At 42.7% G+C, this 26,230-nt stretch overlaps 1 protein-coding gene and 1 long non-coding RNA gene across 3 annotated transcripts in view; both read left to right on the forward strand.

Annotated features, from left to right (window-relative positions):
• The window catches only part of PDGFC (platelet derived growth factor C), a 252,731-nt gene that overhangs the window by 5,571 nt on the left and 220,930 nt on the right, over positions 1-26,230 (forward strand). The window lies entirely within an intron of this gene.
• Positions 5,029-26,230, forward strand: part of LOC139176714 (uncharacterized) — a 99,816-nt gene continuing 78,614 nt past the window's right edge. Inside the window, exon 1 of the long non-coding RNA XR_011561127.1 lies at positions 5,029-26,189. This is a non-coding gene — a long non-coding RNA (uncharacterized lncRNA). The remainder of the gene's footprint in view (positions 26,190-26,230) is intronic.

Here is a 26,230-nt window from a genome sequence, read left to right on the forward strand (position 1 = left end):
CAATTTTTCCAGAGACCAGGGGTGGGGAGATAGTTTCAGGATGATTCAGGTGTATTACATTTATTTGCACTTTATTTCTATTATTAATACATCAACTCCACCTCAGACCATCAGGCATTTGATCCCAGAGGTTGGAGATCCCTGCTGTATATAATGCTATATCATTTCTGTATAACTCATTGGTTAAGGGGGTCTCTGTGAATTATTTTTCTCTACCACTGTCTCCACCTGTGATTTTTTTTTTCCTCATATCTCCCTTTCCTGTCTCCTGAGGACATGTCTAGTGGTTGATTTTTGGCTAGTAACCCCAGGTACGACCACACCAATTGTGGAAATTTTGAAATATCCTCAGAGGGTTGGGAAGGAGCCCAGCTGCTTCTCCAGGACAGATGGAACATCTTTGTGCCTGGCCCAGCTCTGGACATCGGAGGCAGTGCCCCAGCCCTCCTGGCCTCCTTCCTGATGAATCCCCGTGCCTGCCACTCTGATGGTTAAGCCTTTTGACACTTTCCGCTATGGACAATTTAGTTCATAATGGAGTTAAAACTGCTGTCTCTTCTCCCCACTGCTGGGCATTCAGGCCCAAGGCACCTGCGGCTTGAAGGACCCAGAGAGAAGAAAGGGTACAACCTCCTTCGAGCCTTCTTCTTGAAGCTTCTTTGGTTCGAGCCAAGGGTGTGTGTGTGGGTGAGATGGGGCAGGGGACGTGGCACGGATGGCATGGGATTGGAGCACTCGGGTGCCTGATCCTGCTTCCCCAGATGACACCGAGCAGCTGCTCCCGCCTGGGTACCACCTTCCTGTTATCTGGTTTAAAGAGACTGCTCTCTGAGGCCCTTTTTCTAACTACTTACATTAACCACCCCTGTTCATCACATCAAGGTGAATCCACTCTTTGGTATTCTGCTTGTTGTTTATTGGTTTATTTGTTGTCTCCGTGCCCTGATCCCCACCTTGTAGAATGGCAGGTCCCTGAGAGCACAGCCCTGTCTGACTTGTTCTCTGTGGATGCTCCAGGGTAGGGAACTGAGGGTGTCATATGTTGAGTATTTGTTGGATGGTTCTGGATGTTAATGTCTTGTTTCAGGAGAACTCTGGCATTGCCTGGAACGTGCAGGCCATCTTGGAAGGTGGCATTTTGACACTGGAGCTTTCACATTGCTTGACTGTTTTCATAGGAAGAGAAACTTGCTTATTGGCTGCAATGGGAGATGCCAATGAGAGTTTTACTTTGTCATTTTGGTAAATGTCCCACGTTACCAGGAGTGTACCAGTTCGGTGGGTAGGCTTCCTAGAAGTGGTGCTAGTGACTGTCTTAGAAGTGCCACTCTGCCAGGCACTCTGCAGGTGGACCACGTGTGGTCAGGCTCCTGCACTGCCCAGATGGGGAACTCTGAATGGCTGACACAACTCCAGAACCAGCGTGCTTCCTGCCTTCTGCTTGTGGCGCACAGGTGAGAAATCAGCAGTGAGTCTGGTGTGTGGAGCCTTAGAGCTGGAGGGTTCCCAGGAATCTGTCCCCGCCGATGTTTAAAGTGAGGTCTGGACCACCAAGGTGACTTGGTCAAGGTCGCCCTGGAGGGCAGCCAAGTTCAACGGCTCATGTGCTGATCTGTTTTTCTTCCAGGAGAACCAATTAGGCAAATGGAATTCTAGTGTCAAAATTCCAACACTCCGTATAAAAGCATTTTTTTACTGTTTTATGAGGTTTCATGTTTTGGGGGCAGTAAGGGGAGGTGGGACTCCTTTGATCCTGAAACATTGTCTATGGGAACACGAAAGACGACAATCTTAGAATAATCATGCTAATTAAATATATTTGGCTAATGTCTATTGTAATAATGCTGTTGTGGTGGGACTATGACAGTTTGGCAAATGACTTGAAATACTTCCTTTAGAATTGTGATGTCTTGAGATCTTATTTTCAGTGGGTCTGTGGATGAACAGTGTTTAGTTGCATATTTTGCCGTATTTGTTGAGGATGGTGAAGAGAAAGACTGACATTGGAAAGCCTGGCTTCACGGGGAGCTTTTCTTATGCTTTCTGTTTTTTATTTTGGCAGTTTTGAACATTTTATTTAGCAGGATGTCTCATTGGTAAAAGTACCATCAAAATGAGTGGATGAGCGTGGTTTAGTGAGCTCTAGGGTGCACAGCCTGTTATTCTTATGCAGTGGATTTAGTGAATGATTTCAGCCTTTATTTACACTATATTATGGGATTTCCTAGTCAGAGGTTCAGATTGCTCTTAAAGCCAAGAGCATCAAGGAAATTAATTTATACCTGTGGACTTGAACGCTTTCCTAAAACAGGATTCACTTACCTTTATAAAAAATTGTGTTTGCAGAGTTCAACATCTGAGAATAGTTGAGCTGCAGTTATAAAGAGGAGTTACTTTCTTATATTTCTATAAGCTACATGACTACAGGCCATGTTTTTGGTAGCATCAGCTCATTTTGTCTTTTACATTATGAGGATACATTGTAAACGGAGTTCAGCTCCTCTTACCTGCTCTCTGCCTCCACATCAGACCTCTTATGCGCCTTCGAATTGGTGACAGAGCAGCCTCCTTCCTGGACATCTGCCTTGTTGCAAAGCCAAAGCATCTTTGCCAGACTGGCTTTAGTAATTTTACTTTCTTAGTGTTAAGCTTAATTCCTTTTTAATTTTCAATCTGTGATTTTTTTGTGTGTGTTTGGCATTTCCTCTATTGCATAGTAGTTGAGCCATTTCTCAATTGAGGCGGGGTGTATTGGATTGTTGCCAGGTTTGGAGGAGCCGAGGCAAAGCGGATGTCTGGCTCTTTGAGGAAACCAGCATCCCCAGCAGCGTGAGGTCCATTGATGATAATAAGTATAAGGATGCAGCTCTGCCTTGCTCCTACGTCCACTGTGTTCTGATGAGAAACCAGGAAGCGCTCCTGGAAAGGGCAGCATCTGGAAGCATCCTTTGGAGGCGATTCAGTGGGACAAAAGGGTTCTTAGTAAGCCTCTGGTTTTCTGATGCTTAACGATGACTCCGCAGGAGAGCCTGTTAGGAGCTACTCTTGTGCTCAGCAGTTGCAGACAGTATGGAGTTTATATCTCTGTAACCTCCCCTTGTGGTATTAGGAAAAACACGGAGGCTTTACCGGCTAAGTAGCCAAGGTCGCACAGCTGGTAAATGTTTGGACCTGGATCTGACTCCAGGCCAGGACTCAGAGCCACGTGCCTCCCCCTTCATGACTTAATGGTCTAGTGTTTTATTAGAACATTGTTTTTAAACAGCAAATATTTATAACCGTCTACTCTGTGCTAAGCTCTGCCCTCGGTGCTGGATACACAGAGAAGAAGACTTGGTTCTCGTCCTTGCAAACCTCTGCCCAGGGAGAACTGTGGCTCGGAGTTCGTCTCCTGGTCTGTTGGTTCTGGGCTCCCGGTGCTGTGGGAGTGCAGAGGGCTTTACTGCACTCTTGCACTCTCAAAAACTCTTCTGATTGACCAGGTGGTGGATTCGACCTGGGAAAGAAGCACATGGAGAAAAGCCCCCACAAGGGAGCTGACATGTTTTGAAACAGGCTTGAAGAGGGAAAAAGAGGAAAGGGTTCTAGCCTGAGGGCACTCTGCATCAGAGAGTAGAGACAAGTCTGGGGCCCAGGGTAAGCAGAGGTGGGGGGAGATTCAAGGGCCGGATGCTGTTTGCAGGGAGTGCCTCCTGCAGGGCTGGCAGCTCACAAACAGAATTTCAGAAAAGCTTGTCTTCACTCTGCAAACAGTAGAAACTGGAGAGGATGTAGAGACAAGGGAACCCTCCTACACTGTTGATGGGAATGGACATTGATATGGTCACTGTGGAGAACAGTATGGCAGGTCCTCAAAAAACTAGAAATATAGAGCTGCCATATGATCCAGTAATCCCACTACTGGGCATATATCCAGAGAAAAGCAATTCAGAAGGGTTCATGCACCGCAGTGTTCATAGAAGTACTGTTTACAACAGCCAGGACATGGAAGCAACTTAAGTGTCCATTCATAGATGAACAGTTAAAGATGTGGTATGTACATATATATAGTGGAATACTGCTCAGCCACACGAAAGAATGAAACAATGTCATTTGTAAAAACATGGATAACCTAGAGATTATCAGATTAAGTCAGAAAGAGGGAGACAAATGTCATATAATATATATCACTTATATGTGGAATCTAAAGAAAAAAAGATACAAATGTACTTATTTACAAAATAGACATAGAGAACAAATTCAGTGTTACCAAAGGGGAAAGGTGAGAGAAAGATAAAGTAGGAGTTTGGGACCGACATATACACCCTGCTGCTGCTAAGTCATTTCAGTCGTGTCCGAGTCTGTGTAACCCCATAGATGGCAGCCCACCAGGCTCTCCCATCCCTGGGATTCTCCAGGCAAGAACACTGGAGTGGGTTGCCATTTCCTTCTCCAATGCATGAAAGTGAAAAGTGAAAGTGAAGTCGATCAGTCGTGTCCGACTCTTAGCGACCTCATGGACTGCAGCCTACCAGGCTCCTCCATCCATGGGATTTTCCAGGCAAGAGTACTGGAGTGGGGTGCCATTGCCTTCTCCGATATACACCCTACTATATATAAAATATAAAATAAATATATATATTTATATATAAAATAAATAAGCAACAAAGACCAACTGTATGGCATAGGGAACCATACTCAATATTTTGTAATAACCTATAAAAGAAAAGAATCTGAAAAAGAATATGTATATATACACATGTCCATACCAAATATATACATATATACATATGTATATATACACATGTACACACCAAATACATACATATATACATATGCATATATACACACATGTGTACGTGCTCAGTCTTTTCAGTCGTGGCTGACTCTCTGCGACGCTATGTCCATGGGGTTCTCCAGGCAAGAATACTGGAATGGGTTGCCATGCCCTCCTCCAGGGGATATATATATATATATATATATATATATATATATATATATATATATAAAAGAGTTGGACACGACTGAGCACGTGGCACAAGCATATATATATATATATATATATATATATATAGTGAGTGAGTGAAGTGAAGTCGCTCAGTCGTGTCCGACTCTTTGCGACCCTGTGGACTGTGGCCCACCAGGGTCCTCCGTCCATGGGATTCTCCAGGCAAGAATACTGGAGTGGGTTGCCATTTCCTTCTCCAGGTGATCTTCCTGACTCAGGGATCGAACCTGGGTCTCCCTCATTGGAGGCAGACACTTTAACCTCTGAGCCACCAGGGAAGATATATATATATATATATATATATATATAGTATACATATGTATATATTCCGTATTTATATATATACACATACATATACTGAATGACTGTGTTGTACACCTGAAACTAACACAGCATGGTAAATCAACTGGACTTCAATAAAAAAAACAAAGGATTGTCTTCATGTTTAAGATTGGTCAGAAGCTTCCAGTTACTTTATAGGCAGGCAGGCAGCAGAATTCTGCACTGGTGTGAGCAGAGAAGGGCTTATTGGGGTTTTCTTGGGAAGTTCTGAGCCAGTCTGGGGGCAGGCTGCACAGCCTCAGGGACACTCAAATAAGGGAAGCCAGTGTCCACACTACTCTCTGCTGCCTGCTACTTACATGAGTAAACAAAGAGTTAACTTCACACTCCACTCACACAATGGGTGGCAGGCAGTAGGAGGCTGGGTGCAGGACCAGGATGGGGTAGGGGGCAGTGTGCGTGCAATTAGTGTGATGAAGCTCTTCCCCTGACAGGAGCAAGGAAGACAGCCTTTGCATTTTCAAGGGAAAAGATTTTGAGTTTCCTGGAAAAGTAATTCTTGTGAGGTAATGCAAATGCAGGAGGTTGGTCCTGGTTCCTTGGACACAACGCTAGAAATATTTTGAGGTATTTAAGGATTTGAAATGAATGCACTCGCTTGGTGGATGGGCTGTGTGGATCTCATGTCATTTTTTTGAAGTCAGGCTGTTTGCATTCCAGGAAAGCCTTGTTCCTGAGTGGACACTATTTTAAGCTTTTCAGCCTTTGCAAGATGGTCTTGGGCTTCTTTGCTCTGATTATGCACAGCTGGCCCTTGCACCTGCCTTGGGAATCAGTGCACAGATCAGAAACCATTAACAACAGAAGCTGGCCTTCCATGGTGCTTATCTCGTGTTGTTTCTGGCAGTTATTTTTGCTGGGTATTTATAAGGACATCTGTCTTTGAAAGAGTCATGTTATCTTTTTTTTTTTCTTCACTGAGGAATAAATCACAGCTTGTTTCCTTACTGCCACACACATTCATGGTCTGAGGTGATTATAAATGCAAATTGTAAGTCATTAAAGTGTTATAATGTCTTTTTCTGTGGCAGCAGGCGATGTTTAAAATCACTGTATGAAGAAGGATCATTTGCTTAGAATGTGATTAAGAGATGGGAACAGATGAGAAGCAAAAAAAACCCAGTTCTTTCCTGGAAAATTCTTACTAGGTTTGGAGAAAAGGGGAACATCAGAGTTCATTTTTGATGTATCTTACTTTAAACTTGAGACATGGTGATGGGAGGGTACATGTCGTTTAAGAACACAGGAAAACACAGTAACTTCCAGCACTTTCATATTTTTCCTTGGAGATAGATTAGACTTCTTAGAGTGTGACTTGCCATCTGATTAGCCTCTCAAAGGATGGAGATTGAGCTCCATAAAAACAAGAAGCCAAGCTGGCTAGTGCTCATGGAGGGCCAGAGATGGGGTGTCCTGGAGGCAGGTCTCCCCTGCTGGTAATAGATTTATGTTGTGGGTCATAAAAGGTATTGGGGCGGCTTCCTGTTAAATAAGCAGCAGTGTTTGAACGCGTATGTTTTGTGACTGGTTTTACTTTTATCTGTAAACTAAAGTGCACTCTATCTGGAGATCCCCACGGAAATGAGTTGCCTTTGTGATACAGGAGACTAGCTCTCATAGCAGACTACTGTTTCTAGAGTTTCAGATGCAGTTTCTTGTATAGTATAGATGTATATGATGGCCTCAGCTGTATCTTTATTTTGTGTTAGTCACAAAACCTTTTGTAGAAGAATCGACGGTCAAAAATAGCAGGCATTTCCTGGTCAAAATCTGCCCAAATATTGAGAGATGTTGAGAGAATCTAGATACCTCATTGATAAAGGTTAACCCTTGAAAAAGTGGTTCATAGTTGAGACTTTGCATAGGCTTGCTGTTTACAGGCATGATTAAAAATGAAATATTAAGAATTAAATAATCTGTATTTTTGTTCTTAGCACTTTTTTCATCATGGTAGAAGATGCATCTTTCATGGATACTGATCACTTTTAATGGGGACCGGTGGACACCTCTTAAACTAAGTGCTCTAGAAAGATTCCCTTTGAGAATTAACATTTACATCCTCAGAAATCAATGATGGTGTCTGGATCCCAATTTCCTTGCAATCTTCCTTTGCGGTCACTTCCAAATGGCCAACCTCCTGTAGCAAAATACTCAGCGGTGCAAATCTTCTGGAAGAAGTGTAAATGCTATACTTTTACTTGGAAAAATGGGAAAGGAGGGCTTCTTAATATATCTGCTGGGCATTTAAGACTGCACAAAGCACAGGAAATAGTTTGGGAGTGTGGGAGCGTGTGGTGTTTCCAAGTACAAACATTGTTTTGAAAATTTCCCCGGTAGTGGTGAATTATATGAGACCACGTCCAGCTAAGGAGAGCTTGTTTAACTGGCTTGTGGTTCTGGGGTTCATTCAAACACTCTTAAACAAAATAAAGGGAGTGGATGTAATGACTTCTTTATGGAAGGGCCGTAAAAAGGTACAGAGCCGTGTAAACAAATTGAGTCATTTACTAGATGTTTCAGTGATAGATTTGCAGTCCAAATTCAGGGTTGTATATTATAGTTTACAGGCTCTGACCATGGTCTACCTTAAAAATGAAGTTACAAGCATGTTTTTTGGTTTGTTTATATGTTTGCTTTTCTTTGGTGCATGGAAATCTGTTATTGCTGTTTTATGTGACAGCTTGAAAAAATACAGTTTTGAACATCAACTTGTATGCTGGTTCAACTTTGGAAAATGGTGAGAAACTCACATGTGAAAAGTTGAACTGACCTGATTTTTGGTAGCCCTGGGTTCTATTCAAGAAAAATAGGATGATTGAAATTGAAGTTTTCCTTCTGGGCTCAGGCATGTCCGAACTAATTGTAAAATAATTGTTCTGGCTAACAAGAGCAGGCCCGTAACTACAACTATGTAAAGTAGAAATCCAACAACAGTTATGATTTACAGTTACGATAACTCTGCCAATGTTGTAATAAAACCTCTCTTATAACCAACCTACAGTCACATTCATTCCTCTTAGTTGAGGCCTAGGTAAAAGTCCTCTCCTGAGTGGTCTTGCTTTTGAGAGTTGCTGTTGCATTAGAATATTCATTGACCTCCTCTAAGATTGGTATGAGGGCTGTGCCTTCCAGTGAAGGGGAGGCGGGTGGGGTAAGAGTCAGAACACGTGGTTCTGCACACCGGTCGTGGTGACTAGCTGCAGCGGAAGCCAGAAATAAATTTGGAAATTGAAGTGAGGAAAGGAAACTAAATAATTTCTATGTTGATACCATAACATTTATTCATTCTGTAACTTCTCTCCATCAAGGTTGGCTTGCCTAGCCTTAGAGGAAGTGGATTGTGTAAGAAACCTCGGTAAAAATCAATGAGCCTTTCTAAGTTCTGAAAACTGGTGGCATCGCACCATACTGGCAGCTTTCAAGTGATCCTGCAGGAAGTTTGGCAGCGGAAATAGCTGCTCCAGCTCCACAGGCCTGAAAAACAAGGGACAATGGTGGATATTATAGCTTCTGTGTAATGTGTGACTTGCCGTTTCCTTTTTTCCCCCTCTTTTTAATGAATATGGGTTACATGGCCTTAAGTCTGTGAAAGATCTAGGATCTGCCTTTAAATCAGATTCTTGGTGATCTTGACAGCAGTTCAGAGCCTGTTAACGTCTTTTATGTAGCGCAGAGTTCTGATGGTCATATGTGATCTCAGCACAGAGTGACCTGGGACCTGCCTGAAACCAGGAGGGGTCACTCCCTTCAGCAACTTATCTTGCAGAGGGGAGACGAGGCAGGTACTGGCCGTGATGCAGAGTAACCCAAGTGTGTGGTGGGAATGCAAGGAAAGGCAGGAGGATTTATAGCCAAGACCTTAGAGGGTTAGGGAGGTTGTTAGGGCAGAAGTGCATCTGAGCAGAGTCACCTGGATAGGTAGTAACCTGTGTTCCTGCAGAATCGGGGCTGCTGGAGTGGAGGTTGGGAGGGGGAGCTGCTGAGGAAATGTGCAGAGCAGGGAAGCCAGGAACCTCAGTCTATATTGCAGTGTGTTGTGATGGAGACCTCTGGGTGAGTCCCGGGGGCGGGTGGTGGGAAGGCAGGCCCAGAGAAGGCTGGCACAGCGAGGAAAGGGTGCCTGCAGCACCATCGTGAGCTTGCTATGAGCCCTAGCGGAGCTGCTCAGGAAGCCAGGCGAAGACCTACCTTTGGTTCCTTGTGGAACGTGCCATAAAGAGACAGGATTCGGGCTGCAGGAAGGGAAGGGTAAAGTGGAAGGACAGGGAAGCCCCATGTTTGCGGTCCGGAACCAGCAGGAAGAGTCATGCGGGGAGAGAGGGAAGAAAACAAAAAGGAGAGGAGAGGGAGGAAAGAAATAGAGAAACATAAGGGGGAGTAGGAAGGGAAGGAGAGCAAGAAGGAAGGAAGAGTGGGAGGGAGGCAGGAAGGAGGCACTTTAAGGCAGGAAGAGGTGGGTGCCCTGGAGAGGGAGAGAAGAATCAAGGAGCTTGGCCAATGGTAAAACATACAGTAGAGTTTCAAGAAAATGACGACTGATGAATAGACATGAGGTTTCAATGTAGACGGAAAAACAAAGACAAAACAAAAGCAAAAACCCTTCAATGTGATGAGCAGGGCAGAAGTACAAGGCAGAATGTTTATGGAGTCCAGTGGAGACAGATATAGTCTGTGAGGGTTTGGGGAGAGCTTTAGGGATCAAGGGAAAGCAATACTGAAGTGGTTTCTGAGGGGAAAGGGAAAAAAAGATTTTGTTGCTTGTTTGATGGGTTGGAGAGAGACCTGCAGTGGGGTTTTGGTCCAGCTAAATGTGCCCTAGGTAATAGGAGAGAAAAGATAAGGAAAGTTGGTGTTTCTGCCTGGCCTGTCTATCTAGAGGGATATGGAGATGACAGGACTTGAAGACGGAGCTGGAGGAAAGATGCGTGAAGGCAGTGACTAAGGCAGCATCAGTGAAAATACTTACGTGGAAGAGAGTGACATGGAAAATGTATGTGAAAAAGACACAACGGAAACCAGTGTTAGCAAGGACTTTAACTTATTCAAAGCTACAGGGATTTAAGAAAATAAGCATGGAAATTCAAATTCAATGAGCACCCTTTAAATTTATTTTTTTTTTATACTGGAGTGTGGTTGATGCGCACTGTTGTGTTCCAGCTGTACAGCACAGCTGTTCTGTTATTCATATGTACGTATCCATTCTTTCCCAGATTCTTTACTCCTGTAGTTTATTACATAATATTGAGTGGAATTCCCTGTGCTATGCAGAAGCTCCTAGTTGGCTACCTATAGTAGTGTGTATATGTCAGTCCCAGTCTCCTAATTTATCCCCCACTACCTTTCAGTTCAGTTCAGTGGCTCAGTCGTGTCCGACTCTTTGCAACCCCATGAATCGCAGCACACCAGGCCTCCCTGTCCATCACCAACTCCCGGAGTTCACCCAGACTCACGTCCATCGAGTCAGTGATGCCATCCAGCCATCTCATCCTCTGTCGTCCCCTTCTCCTCCTGCTCCCAATCCCTCCCAGCATCAGAGTCTTTTCCAATGAGTCAACTCTTCGCATGAGGTGGCCGAAGTACTGGAGTTTCAGCTTTAGCATCATTCCTTCCAAAGAAATCCCAGGGCTGATCTCCTTCAGAATGGACTGGTTGGATCTCCTTGCAGTCCAAGGGACTCTCAAGAGTCTTCTCCAACACCACAGTTCAAAAGCATCAATTCTTCCGCGCTCAGCCTTCTTCACAGTCCAGCTCTGACATCCATACATGACAACAGGAAAAACCATAGCCTTGACTAGACGAACCTTTGTTGGCAAAGTAATGTCTCTGCTTTTGAATATGCTATCTAGCTTGGTCATAACTTTCCTTCCAAGGAGTAAGCGTCTTTTAATTTCATGGCTGCAGTCACCCATCTGCAGTGATTTTGGAGCCCAAAAAAATAAAGTCTGACACTGTTTGCACTGTTTCCCCATCTATTTCCCATGAAGTGATAGGACCAGATGCCATGATCTTCATTTTCTGAATGTTGAGCTTTAAGCCAACTTTTTCACTCTCCTCTTTCACTTTCATCAAGTGGCTTTTTAGTTCCTCTTCACTTTCTGCCATAAGGGTGGTGTCGTCTGCATATCTGAGGTTATTGATATTTCTCCCGGCAATCTTGATTCCAGCTTGTGTTTCTTCCAGTCCAGCATTTCTCATGATGTACTCTGCATAGAAGTTAAATAAACAGGGTGACAATATACAGCCTTGACGAACTCCTTTTGCTATTTGGAAGCAGTCTGTTGTTCCATGTCCAGTTCTAACTGTTGCTTCCTGACCTGCATACAAATTTCTCAAGAGGCAGATCAGCTTACCCGTTGGTAACCATACGTTCCTTCTCGTAAGTCTGTGAGTCTGTTTCTATTTTATAAATAAGTTCATTGTATCACTTTTAAAAGATTCTACATATAAGCCATTTCCTATGATATTTGTCATCTCTGTCTGACTTACGTTATTTAGTATGATGATCTCTAGGTCATTGACCTCTTTGATGACCTTTACTTGATTTTCCTGGTGCTAATGCCCTTAACAATGTGCCATCAAGTCATAAAAGGTAGGGGAACACCAGGGCCAGCCTTCTGGGCATCTCTGCTGTGGCAGCTTTAGCATCTGTCGTAAGCACTACACAGTTTTGTTCTGTTTTGTTTTTTAACAACTATTGAAGCCACATAAAAGTTTGTTGGGGGTGGGCTCAAGTTATGGTAGTTCTTTGCTTGAGAGAATATACCTCGTGAGTCCCATGCCCTCCAGAGAGAGCTGTTTTCTCTGTACATCTGCAGGGCAGGGATTGTCTGTGCTGCCATCCTGGGGCATCCTTCTTTATGTCCCCATGATCATTGGAAAGAAGCTTTTGGAATGGGTTTGTTGAATGATCGTGACCCTTGGGTCTTGATCGAAATATGATGTTATTGTTGTTACTTATGACTTTTATTGAGCAGGGGAATTCTCCTTCTGTCCCAGGATGGATATTTCTGTAAGGTTGTGTGTTTTTCAGCTCAGTCCTAAGAAGTATACCATTCTAGAGTAACTTCAAATGTCAACACCCATACAATTTACCAATGAGAGTCCCAGTCCTTTGGAATAATGAAAACTCTAAGTGGGACAGATTTGGATCTCTTGGCCCTCTACCCAGGCCTGCTTCCTGTGTGGAGAAGGAAGAGGGTGGGGGTGCCGAGGGAGTCCACATTCAGGGAAGGCTTCTGGCCCATCCCCTTGAAACTCTGCAGGTGGTGGCAAGTCTCTTACTGTCGCTTGGTATCCTGGCCCACTGGTGCCAGAGTCCCCTTAGCACACCCAGTTACACTTGTGGTTTCAAGTGTAACTGATTCCTCCTGGTTGCACTTGCTCTTAGAACTCCAAGTCTGAGAATGCAGTCTAACACTAATAGCATTTGTCTGTTTAATATCATTCCTTTACAAACATGCAAAGTGTGTAATATGGTCGATTAATCAAGCACAGAATTATTGTTTACAATGCAGTAGATTAAACAAGCTCAGAATTATTGTTCAGCTAATGCATGAATATTAACATTTCTATTTTTAGATAAAGTAATTATATCTCTCATTTCTGCATTCTCACTGTAGTCACCCTAGGTCAGGTGCTGGCTACCTAATCAGGGACAAAAACATCCTTTCTCTTCCTTCTGCATCCAGGCTTTTCCCACACTCCCACTCCCAACCTGTCACACCTAAGAGGTAGATATCAGACAGTCTTCCTGCAGTGGAGTTCTGATTGTTACTCCTCTCTGGCTTGGATCCCTGCTTCTCTCACTTTGATGTTCTTATAAATCACTTGGGGATCTCAGTAAAATGTGTTCTGATTTTGTGAGTTGTGGGGGTCAGAGAGGGCATTTTAGCAGCTCCTGGGTGTTGTTGGTGATGTTGGTGATGGACAGGGAAGCCTGGCATGCTGCAGTCCATGGGGTTGCAAAGAGTTGGACACGACTGAGCCACTGAACTGAACTGCGTGATGCTGGTGCTGTTGGGCTGAGGACCAGACTTTGAGTCACAAGGGTCTCCCCTTGTCCCAAGGTCTGCTGTGACCTCACCAACTTTAATATCTTTCTAATAAAAAGGTTCCACCAAGCCTATCTCTGCTCCCCACTGAGGTGACTCCATGCCTCTGTTCTTGCAACTCTGTTAACCAAGCAGTCAGGTCCATCTGATGAACATGGAGTGCTTTGGTTCTGGGTAACATGGCCCATCCTGAAGAGGATAAACCCATAGAGGTGCTTGAGGTCTGAGGTGTTGACAGTCACGTGACTTGTGACACCCCAGGAGTAAATGCATACCAGAGGGGTATGCAGAAACCTGAGAAAGAAGAGCTATTCCATTTCCCAGTCATGAAAGGCTTCTCCTGAGGCTTCCCAGTTGGGTCTTGAAGGATGAAGAGAATTCACTAGAAAAGGAGGAGGGTTCTAAGCAGAAGGCATAGACTTCGGAGAGACCACAGTCTCTTAAAAAGTCAGCTTTGTTTGATGGGAAATAAAAGATTGACAAAGTTATTCATTGAATATGAAAAGCTCTGTTTGACATAAGGAATATGTTTGGGTCTATGGGATGGTGTGGGGGAAGCCCGTAGGCCTTCTGCAGTAGTCCCTAATTGTAAAGGCCTGTCTTCCCCTCCATTTTTCATATTCTTTTTGTTTTGGCCATGCCATGGGGGATCTTAGTTCCTGAACTAGAGATTGAACCCCTGCCCCCTACATGGGAAGCTCAGAGTCTAACCACTGGACTGCCAGAAAAGTCCTTCCATTTTCATATATTTTACACCTATAACAGATCAGTCACTATCTGTCGGATGGTCAGATTTGTTGTTTGTTTGTTTTGTTTTTTGCTTTCAAAAAATATATGTCAGGATGATCATAAAGAGAAGCTGGAGGCAGAAGGCAGACACCAATTTGAAGGCATTGGTGACAGTTTGGGTGCCAGATGAGGAGTAAATTGGCCAGTTAGTGTCCCCGGGAAAGAGGCAGGTACACACCACCTCTCTGTTACTCTGTCTGCTCACAGCTCACACGGATTCAAGGTTGGCAGGTCTGTGCGTGTGTGTGTGTATGTGTGTGTGTGTGTTATTTGTTCAGTTGCGTCCAACTCTGCCACCCCATGAACTGTAGCCCACTAGGCTCCTCAGTCTATGGAATTCTTCAGGCAAGAATACTAGAGTGGGTGGCTATTTCCTTGTCCAGGGAATCTTCCCAACCCAGGGACTGAACCCAGGTCTCCCGCATTGCAGGCGGATTCTTTACTGTCTGAGCCACCAGATAGTCAAGGCTGGCACGTCCACCTTCTTCAAACTCCCAGAATATTGCAGAGTCCACTTTTTTCTACTTCAGATTTGGACTGTACATATGCCTCATCTCCCATGATTGTCAATTGTCAGAGAGTTAAGATGAAGAAGTCTTGAATTTAGAGCCCCATTGGATGGCAGATCTTTGAAATGAAGGGCAAACAGCCCCCTTGACCCAAGGCAGCTTGTTCTGTCCGTGTAGACCTCTGGCCTCTTGGCTCATGGCTGAAGAGCTCTAAGAAGTCAGCTGCCTTATTTCACAACCAAGGAGGCAGCGAACGTCCGGCTTCATTTTGAGGAACTAAGAGGGGGTGCATTGTAGGGCCTCTTAGTCTTTCTGCTTAGACTGAGCAAAACGAATGTGCAAAGAACCTCATTGGCAAAATTATAATGATGACTGCTTAGAATGTGATTTCCTCCACAAGAAAAAAGAAATGTATCATTTCCAGGAAACTTATTTTTAGACAGAGAACTTTGTGATAATGTTTCTTGCAGTGGTTTATTCTAAGAGCATGACTCTCAAAAATCCATTTTCAAGAGTTTCACTTATTTTCATTTTCAATTATTTCCACCCATCTGTTTATTTTTTTTTCTAGTTAACATTAAATGCGTACTTTCTTATTTTTAGTCGGTTTTTCTTTTTTTTTTTTAACCTTTGAGATTGACAAGTGTGATTGATCCCCTCGAAGGCAAAACTCTTGAAAAAGTCTTTATTTTAGAAAGTCATTCAAAGAATGTATTTTTTTTTTTTTTTTTTTTGGAAATACAGTGGAATTTCTCAGCCTTGATCATATGAGACTATGGGCAAGTCGTCTTTCATTCTGGCGTGTGGACAGAACAGAAGCAAGCCCTGGAGGGGAGAGTTCAGAATTCATGGCAGGGAGCACATGTCAGTGTGCCAGCGTTTATGGTGTCACAGCCAAATTAAAACCATACCCTCTGCTGTGTACAGAATGGCAGCCCCCAGACTGGACAAGTTTGTGCCCAGCTTTCTGCATAAGTCTAAGGCAGTGCAGACTCTCAGGACTCTTAAGGATCAAACTCTTTCTCTTTATATCCATTTGGTTTTGCTCTGTGAGGGAGAGTGAACTATCTTCACTTCTGTTGCTTCTGAAGGGCTTGAATTGAGCAGAGGTGAAAACTGGCTTTGTGTCTCACTCATGATGTATTAAGGTATTAATAGTTATGCCTTCGGAGAAGGCAATGGCACCCCACTCCAGTACTCTTGCCTGGAAAATCCCATGGACAGAGGAGCCTGGTAGGCTGCAGTCCATGGGGTTGCGAAGAGTCGGACACGACTGGGCGACTTCACTTTCACTTTTCACTTTCATGCATTAGAGAAGGAAATGGCAACCCACTCCAGTGTTCTTGCCTGGAGAATCCCAGGGACGGGGGAGCCTGGTGGGCTCTTGTCTCTGGGGTTGCACAGAGTCGGACACGACTGAAGCGACTTAGCAGCAGCAGCAGCAGCAGCAGCAGTTACAACTTGGTCTTCTCACTCCCAGGCTGGGGGCAGCCAGGTGTATTGCTTACTCATCATGAACATAGATAGCTTTTCATTTTTTAAAAAGAATTCAAGTGATTTTTACTTTATTGTTAATTTTTTTTTTCTGAAATGGGCATGTGATTTTATATGATGTTTGTAAAGCTATCTCTATAGTGAGGAAAAAGATAAAATAGAATGAAGATCTCATTTATAATTGCAATAGAGATATATAACAATTAGAAATAAACTTAACAAGAGGTATGTAGAAAAATCTTTAAAGTTTTGACGGATATAAAAGAAAACTTGTCTAAGCAGAGAGACATCCCCTGGTGTTGCATAGAATATTTTTTTTTCTTTTTTTCAAATTTAATTTTTTTCTTTTGTTTCTAATTGTTATTTTATGTTGGAGTATAGTCGGACACAACTGAAGTGACCTAGCAGCAGCAGCAGCATAGGCGATAACGGGGGCTTACCCAGTGGCCAGTAGTAAAGAATTCGCCTGCAGTGCAGGAGATGTGGGTTTGATCCCTGGGTTGGAAAGATCCCCTGGAGAAGAAAATGGCAACCCACTCCAAGATTCTTGCCTGGAAATGGGGACATGGACAGAAGAGCCTGGTGGGCTGTAGTCCATGTGGTCGCGAAGAGTCCTACACAGCTGAGTGTCTGAACAAAACATAGGAGGTTAACAATGTTGGATGAGTTTCAGGTGTGCTGCAAAGTGATTGAGTTAAACATATACAAGCTTCTATTCTTTTTCAGATTCTTTTCCTATTTGTGTGTGTTCATTCGCTTCAGTCATGTCGGACTCTGTGACCCCATGGACCGTAGCCCACCAGGCTCCTCTGTCCATGGGATTTTCAAGGCAAGAATACTGGAGTGGGTTGTCATGCCCTCCTCCAGAGGATCTTCCTGACCCAGGGATTTGGACTCGCATCTCATGTGTCTCCTGCATTGCAGAGATTCTTTACCACTGAGCCACCAGGGAAGCCTCATTTTCTGTTTAGTTTATTACAGAATATTGAGCAGAGTTCCCTGTGCTATACAGTAGACCTTGTTGGTACCTGTGAATGGCTTTTTAAATTAGGTGGGTAAGTACCCATCTTTCCCATCTAGAGTCTTATTTCTGCTAGGAGAGGACCTGGATTACACCGGTTTGGAGGGAAAAAAACAACTTTTAAGCATATTTTTGGTAAGAAGACATATTTTTTGTCTTTTTATGGCAAGTTTGAAAGTATTACCCTTTGTAAGGATACATTTTTAAGAAAAGTAAAATGTCAGGAAGTTGTTGGGAGTCCATCTTACCTTTATACTTTTACAAAACCAAGATATCTAGGAATTCAAGTTATAATCCCACTGTTAGGCACTTGTACAGCTTTGCAAGTGAAAGAGATAGTACAAAACTGCAGTGGAAAGAGGTTTTGTAGAAAACAGAATATCACCTTGCCCAGTGGATATGACATGTGAGTGTGAATGCATCCTTAATGATCCTTTTGAAAGTCCTAGGTTCCTCCCAGATTTCTCCTGATGCTAGGGTTAGCTGATACTGGAAAAGAAATATGGACAGGAACCAGATTATGAGAGGTCTTTATAGGTTGGCTCTCTGACTCTTGGGGTCCTATGAGTCAGTGTCAAGAGAAGGTTTTCACAACAGATGGTGACTACAGTGGCCATCTTTTCTGCAACGGGGAGGCTTTCTCATTTGTAGGATAAAAGAAGCTTTTGCAGAGTAACTCCCCTCTGAACAAATGAAGCTTGACTATGTAAATCCTTCTTTTGCAATGGAATAGAATCCAAGATATTTTGGAAGTTATTTTGTTTTTTTGAGTTCAGTAATTTAAACATTGTGCTTATGTTCTTTTTTTTTTTTTTTTGCAGTCCAAACATTGATCTTTAAGATTTCCTTGATGTTTCCTTAAAAAGAGAAAATTCATGTGTTTTCATTGTGAATAATTGTCTTAAAAATAGACCAAACAGAAAATAAACTTTCCTCTACCATTTTTTAGGTGAATTATTGGTTTTTATGCCCAAGAATTTAAATATGACCACAGATTTTTCACTGATCTTTTAAAATGTTATTTTAGTACTGAAGTAAACCTACACAGATTATTCTGGGTGTTTAAATCTTGTGCAGATTAATAGAAAATACCAAGGAAATGCCCTTGATTGTGTCTTGGAAGGGTGGGGAAGATCACTGGCTTTTGCAGTCCTTCAGCGGATCAATTTATTGAATGTTTTATGTTAGGTGTCTCATTTATCAGGCAGTGTCCTGGGCTTTGGGGAGGCTTGGCCTGTGCTATTTACATTCTTGTCTAGCTGCCAACATTGATTTCCCATTTTGTATGCAAGTTAGGTCTTTGTACTAGAAGAGATACCAGGTTAAAGAATGGTTCATATCTTAAAACGTTAATGGATTAAGTTCCAGTGCTATCTGTGATTTTAGTGGCTAATAAAAGGACATTTTTGTGTGTGTGTATTTAAAATGGAGATTTAGAAATTTGAAAAATTAAAGAATTGAAGATTTCTTTTTAATTTTCTACATGATAATAAGTATTATAACTGACTATAAATAAATACTGCATTTCCTAAAAACCTTGGCTATATCATCGTATGTCTCTGTGTAGTAACTAACCTATAATTTAGACTAACAGCATCATTATTTTATGACTTAAAATTCTTTGCTTGTGACTATTTCATGGCTTCTTTTAAATTTTGTAGAAAATGCTTTATTTATTTAAGTGGAAAAAGGATGTTGGTAAAATAAGATATTTAGTAAAAGCTCTAGAAGAAAGTTGTACTTACTGGAAACATCCAATATTTAAAAGTCCTACAGAGTCATCCTTTTGCCTAAATATATTGCTTAGGTTATAAACAGGACATGTTTCAGTTTATGGTACATATGAAAGAGGTTATGCCGCAAATAAGATAATGTGACCAACAGTTGCCATTTTTAGTATTTGGAGGGAAGGAAGTCTGAAGCAGAAGAATATTCCTAGAGGAAGGATTTGGTTTCTTTTCTACCAATTTAGATATTTCACTGTCAGTTTCTTTGCCACTAACATTTATTCTTGAAATGGCCCAGAAGTTTTAAATGTGGAACATTTTGGGGGCCTGAATACACTGTGGGTTTAGGAATGACTAACATCAGCCCTTTGTGCAATGAGTCTGTGGTAGAAAACAAGGACTTTTTGTCTTTCCAGCCAGGTGGAGTGTGGATCTCCAGGCTCAGATTTTGGCTAAGACCTTTCTCTGGCTAGATGAATATCTCAAAGCTAAGGCTGACTCTGAAACTGAGGTAGCAGTTGTCTTCTTTTCATTGTCATTTGCCATTTGAATTGTATTTGATAGATTAATGTAATGACCTTGAACTTGAAAACACTCAGGAGTCAAGGTTAACTTCTGCCCTTTCAACACATCATTCAGCAAGAAACCAAAACGTTGAGAATCTAATCACAGCCCACTAAGCAAAGCTTGCACAGTTAATGATGGTTTCAGAATTTTAAAAGTAGTATGATGTTGGCATATTTTCAAGCAAACATATAGAAAAACAGAAATATGTGTATTGTGCATTCTCTTTGAAATGGTTGCCTACATTGATTGTGGTGGGTGCTTAGGAACTGAGAGAACAAAAAAGTGAATTTTAAAAACTACAAAAATGTGAACTGTTGTTTTTGTTACAAAGATATATTAATTGGCAATTTTGATGTTGGGATGATTTTTTTTTACCAGTTTATGAATTTTTGCATTTCACAAGTTTATGCTCATTTAGCACCTCAACAATGATAAACATTTTGGAGATCTGTGCATTTGTGAGTGTTAGTAAATTTTTCTAACTCAATACTGTAGAAGTTGGGGGATTTTTTTCTCTACACTTTTAGGTTTTGTTCTTGCTGTATGTAAATTTAACTGACAGAAGACACATGAAGAAGATAAAAGCATACAAATTTAGTTAATATTTTAAATTTAATTTCATAGTATCTTTACAGAAAAAAAAAAAAAAAACAAAACAAAGAAGCAGTTAGATTCAGGGGCTTATATACCATTTTAACAAAGGACTATAAATTGTGAGAAAGTGACTTCCCTGGTGGCTCAGCCGGTAAAGCGTCTGCCTACAACGCGGGAGACCTGGGTCGGGAAGATCCCCTGGAGAAGGAAATGGCAACTCACTCCAGTGTTCTTGCCTGGAGAATCCCATGGATGGAGGAGCCTGGTGGGCTACAGTCCATGGGCTCGCAAAGAGTCGGACACGACAGAGCGACTTCACTTTCACAAATTGTGAGAAAGTGACTAGGAAATATATTGGGGAGATTAATGGAAGATGAGGATTATTTTCACTTTAGTGAGGTCTGTTTATGCATACTCATCTCTGTGCAGCCCTGTGTCTCCAGGAATAAGAGTAGTTTTTCTTGTCTGTATATTAGGATTGAGGAGGCAAAATTTATGCCACCTTCCCAAGGGGGAAGTGGCATTGACAGATGAGGGAAGAGCAGAGAATTTTCCCTGTATCTGTTGATTCTTAATTGCCTTCTGCTCAAAATAGTAATAGTCCTTGTGTCAAAGTGGTGTATTTGGGGCCTCCATATTCTGGATTCCTAACCATTGGCTACACCATTTGACTTTTGCTAATATGTAGCCTCGAAAATGGGTCATAAGTGGGGCTGCTGACAGCTAGTGATGCTGGTGCCTGGGTACCTCTGTGTGAAGCTACCGTTCTTTTCTGGTACACTTTTTTTTCTTGTAAAAGCTGAAAGTTACAAATGATATAGCATCTAGTTCTGCCAGGACTGGATCCACACAATCTCAAATATTTCCTCGGACAGGGAGACAGGAGGCTGAATGAAGGAGAAGAGATGCTACAGCCTCATCCGTGCTAGCTTTGATTTCCGCAGAAAATCAGAGGTCATTCTAGTAACATGCAGCAAGGAAATGTCAAGCGTTCTGACTCATTGCGTGTTGGCTTTGCGCAGTGTAGAAACTTTCTGACTGGGAAGGAATTCCTTTCCAACTGGCCATCCGCCGGAGCATGACCTGTTCTCTTCTAAGTAGGTAGTTTTCTCTTTGCTCAGACATTCTTCTGGGCTTAGCTGCTGTGTAACCTCCTAACCCCTCATTAATAATTTCCTGAGGCTGGTTTGTTATAAAGAAACATTGCAGTGCAGATAATGTGTGTGTGTGTGTCTCTCTGTGTGTGTATTTGTGTGTGTAAGTGTGAGTGTGTACTTGTATGTGTGTAAGCATGTGTATTTGTGTAAGCATGAGTGTATGAGTGTCTGTGTGAGTGTGTGTGTGATGACTCCTTAAACACCAACTCGAATGGTATTAACATTCAGCAGGAAAAAATGAGTGAGATTTAGAAACATATCCTTTTAGTTTACATGTTAATTAAGGAGATCATAGCCTTAAGCAGAAGGTAATGAGTGCTTTTCAACTTCTCTCCACCATTCAAATTAAATGCCTCATTTTAATATTGCACACACATCCCAATGTCTGGAGTATTTAAAGGAATAATTGTGAATTTTTCAAAGGCTTCATAATATTAGGAAACCAGAGAACTTTTGGTTCTTAACAAAAAGTTATTTTTAGTTTCTTTTTTTGGGAAGAGAGTGTTGGAAAGGTTTTTATTTACTTATTTTGTTAAATTTTATTGGAGTATAGTTAATTTACAGTGTTAGTTTCAAGTGTACAGCAAAGTGATTCTGTTATACATACACATATATCCATTTTCTTTCAGATTCGTTTCTTATATATGTTATCACAGAATATTGAGTAGAGCTCCTGTGTTGTACATACAGCAGGTCCTGTTGGGTATCTGTCTGATTTATGGCATCTTTCTAGCTTCTTGACGAGATCTCCCAGGAGCTGGGTGTGTTCAGAGGTGGGCATCTGGGCTTCCATCCTGCACTCTGTATCCCCTCTCACCTTTCTCCTGTTTCAGCTGCACACACCATTGGTGAACTTAACCCTGGTGCAGGGTAGCCAGCAGAGCAGAAAGCCTCTCAGAAGAAGAGCTCTGAATTATCTAGAATTGTCACTACTCAGAGGAAACGGGGTGTGATCAAAATGCCATCACTCCTGGGAAAATGCTCACACAACCATGTTAACAGAAAAGGCAGGGTGAAAGTCAGATTCTAAAAATTTTACATATGCCCACGTACATTTTTCCACAGATGTAGAAGAGTGGAACATACTCACATGTTCTCAGTATTTTATCTGCAAGGACTCCAGCAAAGCAGTGATATTTTCCTTCCTACAATACACTTAAAGTTTTGAAAATTTCCTATAGTACACTTATATTACAATTACAGTAGAAACCAAGCTGTATTAATTTTGAAAACCTAATTTTCAAACAAATTCATGGAGGCAAATTCAAACAATGGCACTTTCTCTTAGTGCCAAGGAAAGCATCTAAAATGCAAGCCTTGTTTTAGAAGCTAGGAGGAGATGACATCTCTAAAGGTGGTCTTTCAGGGTTAAGAACTGAAATTGGCACTTAGATTTATCCCGTAGGCTGGACGTGGCCACAGCCCTCGGCAAGGGCGCGCCATCACCACAATGATCTGTGTTGTTTTTGGCACTTGACAAGAAATGTTGTTTTCACAAGACCTAAGAGTTTTGTCTGGGAAGAGAGAAGAGAGCTGCCAGCATTTGGCTTCATTTGGGGATTTCTCCTTTTTTTTTCTCTCTCGAGCTTAGTGTGTAGTCTGTGTAACCTGCTTGACCTTTAAAGATCAAGACATTTTAGTGAGGGATTTTGCACACTTGGAGGCACCTGGAAAGTGGCGCTAGGTTGCACACGTGAGCTTTGTTTACAGACAAGTGTGTGATATAAACCACTGTGAAAAAAGAAGAGCTGCCCTCCTTCAGCTGCATTTCATGGTATGTGAGATTCCCAGGTCTTCATGGACCACAGATTCTGGTTGTCCTATTCACCCAAGCTAGTAGATAGAGAAACACATGGGACTCGCCCTTCAACATGAGCTTCCCTGGTGGCTCAATCGGTAAAGAATCTGCCGGCAGTGCAGGAGACCTGGGTTTGATTCCTGGGTCAGGAAGATCCCTTGGAGAAGGAAATGGCAGCCCACTCTAGTATTATTGCCATGGACAATTCCATGGACAGAGGAGCCTGGTAGGCTAAAGCCCTTGGGGTCCCAAGAGTAGGACATGCCCTAGTGACTAAATCACCACTACCAGTCTTATGAGTACAGCAGGTCCTTCAGGTGGACCAGATCCTGGACTGAGTGCTGCTGGAGTCAGGCAGCTTCACCAGGACTGCCCTTCCCCAAGGCCACACATTCTCACACTTCAGTTTCCTTTTTTTCCATTTAGAGAAAAAGAATATTTTGTTGTAGTATAGTTGACTTACAATGTCTTGTTAATTTCTACTGTCCAGCAAAGTGATTCACTTACATATATGTATTCTTTCTCAAGGACTTCCCAGGTGGCACTAGTGGTAGTGGGTTTGATCCCTGGAGAAAGGCATGGCAACCCATTCCAGTATTCTTGCCTGGAGAAGCCCATGGACAAAGGAGCGTGGCGTGCTACAGTCCGTAGGGTCACAAAGAGTCGGACATGACTGAAGTGACTTAGCATGCACACATATTCTTTTTCATATCTTTTCCATTATGTTTTATCACAGGGTGTTGAATAGTTCCCTGTGCTATACTAGGAGGACCTTGTTTATCCATGCTACATGTAATAGATTGTACCTGCTAATCCCAAACTCCTAATCCACGCCCTTCCTCCACCCACCAGCAAGCACAAGTCTGTCTTCTGTGTCTGTAAATCTGTTTCTATTTCATAGAGAAGTTCGTTTGTGTCATATTTTAGATACCACAATGGTGACCCACTCCAGTACTCTTGCCTGGAAAATCCCGTGGAGGGAGGAGGAGCCTGGTGGGCTGCAGTCCATGGGGTCATGAAGAGTCAGCCACAACTGAGTGACTTCACTTTCACTTTTCCCTTTCATGCATTGGAGAAGGAAATGTCAACCCACTCCAGTGTTCTTGCCTGGAGAATCCCAGGGACGGGGGAGCCTGGTGGGCTGCCGTCTATGGGGTCGCAAAGAGTCAGACATGACTGAAGCAACTTAGCAGTAGCAGCAGATGCCAAATATAAGTGATAACATAGGATACTCATTCTGTGATTACTTTGTTAGAAATTCCATGCTAAAAATTATTTCCAACTCCAGGTCTAAAGCACAATGAAATCTCTGCTCCAAGGAATATTATTTTGGAAGAAATGCTACAGTTTGTATTTACAACACTGAAGGTTGAGCTAAGGGAATGAGAAAAAACAGACTCATAGTGATGACTTGGTTTTTCAGTGCCTGTGGGTGAAATTGCACCTTGACTAAGGTGCTTATTTTGGGAGATCCCGGCTCAGCAGTTCATCTGTCACATGAGCAATGACGTTGGTAACAGAACCCAAAGCAACAAAAACCCAAAATAACAAGGAAACTACCAAGTGACCGGTTTCTTGACACTCACTTTTCCATACTTTATGGTCTTGCCTTCATTCTGATGTTGGATTCTTATGGTTCCAGAAGGCAGATGGAAAATTTTGTCTACCCAGGCTGGAGCGCCTCCAAACGCACTGAGCTCTGAGACTTGCCAGCTCAGGGGAGAATCCTAAATGAAAAGGGAGTTTTGAGTAGGGAAACAGACTTGGGGTTTTGCATGGGGAAGCAGAGACTGTCTGCACACAGTGGAGGGTTGCGGCTCCCTGGTGGAGGGTGAGGGCTGCAGCTGTGTGTCCACAGAGCCTGAGTTGGGGGTTGCTAGGCAGGGTCCTGGGAGCTACCCTTGTTTTCCCTGCCTTTGGTCTTCATCCTGTTTACTTCCTCGTGGTGAGAGTCCTAGGAGATCAGAGGGCGATGCCTCTGTTCACCCTGGGGCCCTCCTTTCCTCCTGTGGTTGCAGACTTGTAGGGTGACTCACCCTGCCCTGGGGCTGGGCTGTCTGAGCCATGGTGACAGCCCTGATCCCAGACTTGAAACCAAGAGAGCTCTGGGTGTCTGCCTTCTCCACCCAAGTACTCTCAAGATTATTTCAGGATTCTGAACTAGACCTGATGATGTCTTTTTAATGCTTTGGTTGTGGACCTTTTCAGGATGGTCAGAGTCTAAACCTCCAGGAGCAGGCCCCGGGAGTGGGGAAGATGCCTTCAGAGGCCCCTCCTCTGGTCTGGGAGGTGAGGTCATGGCCTGAGTCATGGAGGCCTTGGCAGCAGGACCAGAAAGCAAGGCTGGCCCTCACCCCAGCCCGTGGGCAGCATCCTGACCTGCCCTTCGGTTCACATTGTCCTCATGACAAATGGGTGACCTCCTGAGAGAAGACAGGGTTCTGCCTTCCAGCAATCTTGGCAAATCTAAACTCATTGTTGCCTCAAAAAAGGGGTTTTAAAAATAGCATGCTCATTAAATGGAGAAACAATACCAAGGCCATTTTTCAAAACAGGTCAAAACCTTGCTCTGACGTATTCCTTTACAATTTTCATTAATAAATAAGTGAAGTCATCTGGGGTGGAATATTTTCTAGTGTGCTTTTAGGTGGGTTGGTCTCCTTTTCTGATTTATACATTTTGTGTCTGGTTAGTTTGTTACTGTATCCTGTTAAATCAGAGCTGCTATTTCTGTCTCAGTCTGGGTTTATATTCATATTCTAGATTGTAGATAAGATGTTTCAGAATTTCACCTTACATTTCTTGACTTTTAAAATTATTTTTTCTATATCTCTTCCATCTGTATGAATGATATCAGTAAATAGTACTTTCTGCAGGCTCAGGGTTCTCCTTTGTTCATATTCTGTAGGTTGTTTAATAGGTAGGACATAATCTACTTTTATTCATTTTTTTTTTAATAAATAATACATACTCTGCAGTTTACAAGAGAAACTATCAAGGCTAAAGCTTCCCATTTTGGGGATGATAAATATGACCAAACCAAACACAAGAAGAGGACTGAATATGAGTTCTGGTTCCTTCATTCTTAGCAGCTGGTTTGGAGAAGGTGAGTTAGTGTGTTGGAGCAAGGGGTGGAGTCCTGATGTGGTCCAGGTGATGCATGAGTCATATTGAACCCATGAGTAGATATCAGG

This window comes from Bos indicus, chromosome 17 (assembly GCF_029378745.1).
Source record: "Bos indicus isolate NIAB-ARS_2022 breed Sahiwal x Tharparkar chromosome 17, NIAB-ARS_B.indTharparkar_mat_pri_1.0, whole genome shotgun sequence".
NCBI lineage: Eukaryota > Metazoa > Chordata > Mammalia > Artiodactyla > Bovidae > Bos > Bos indicus.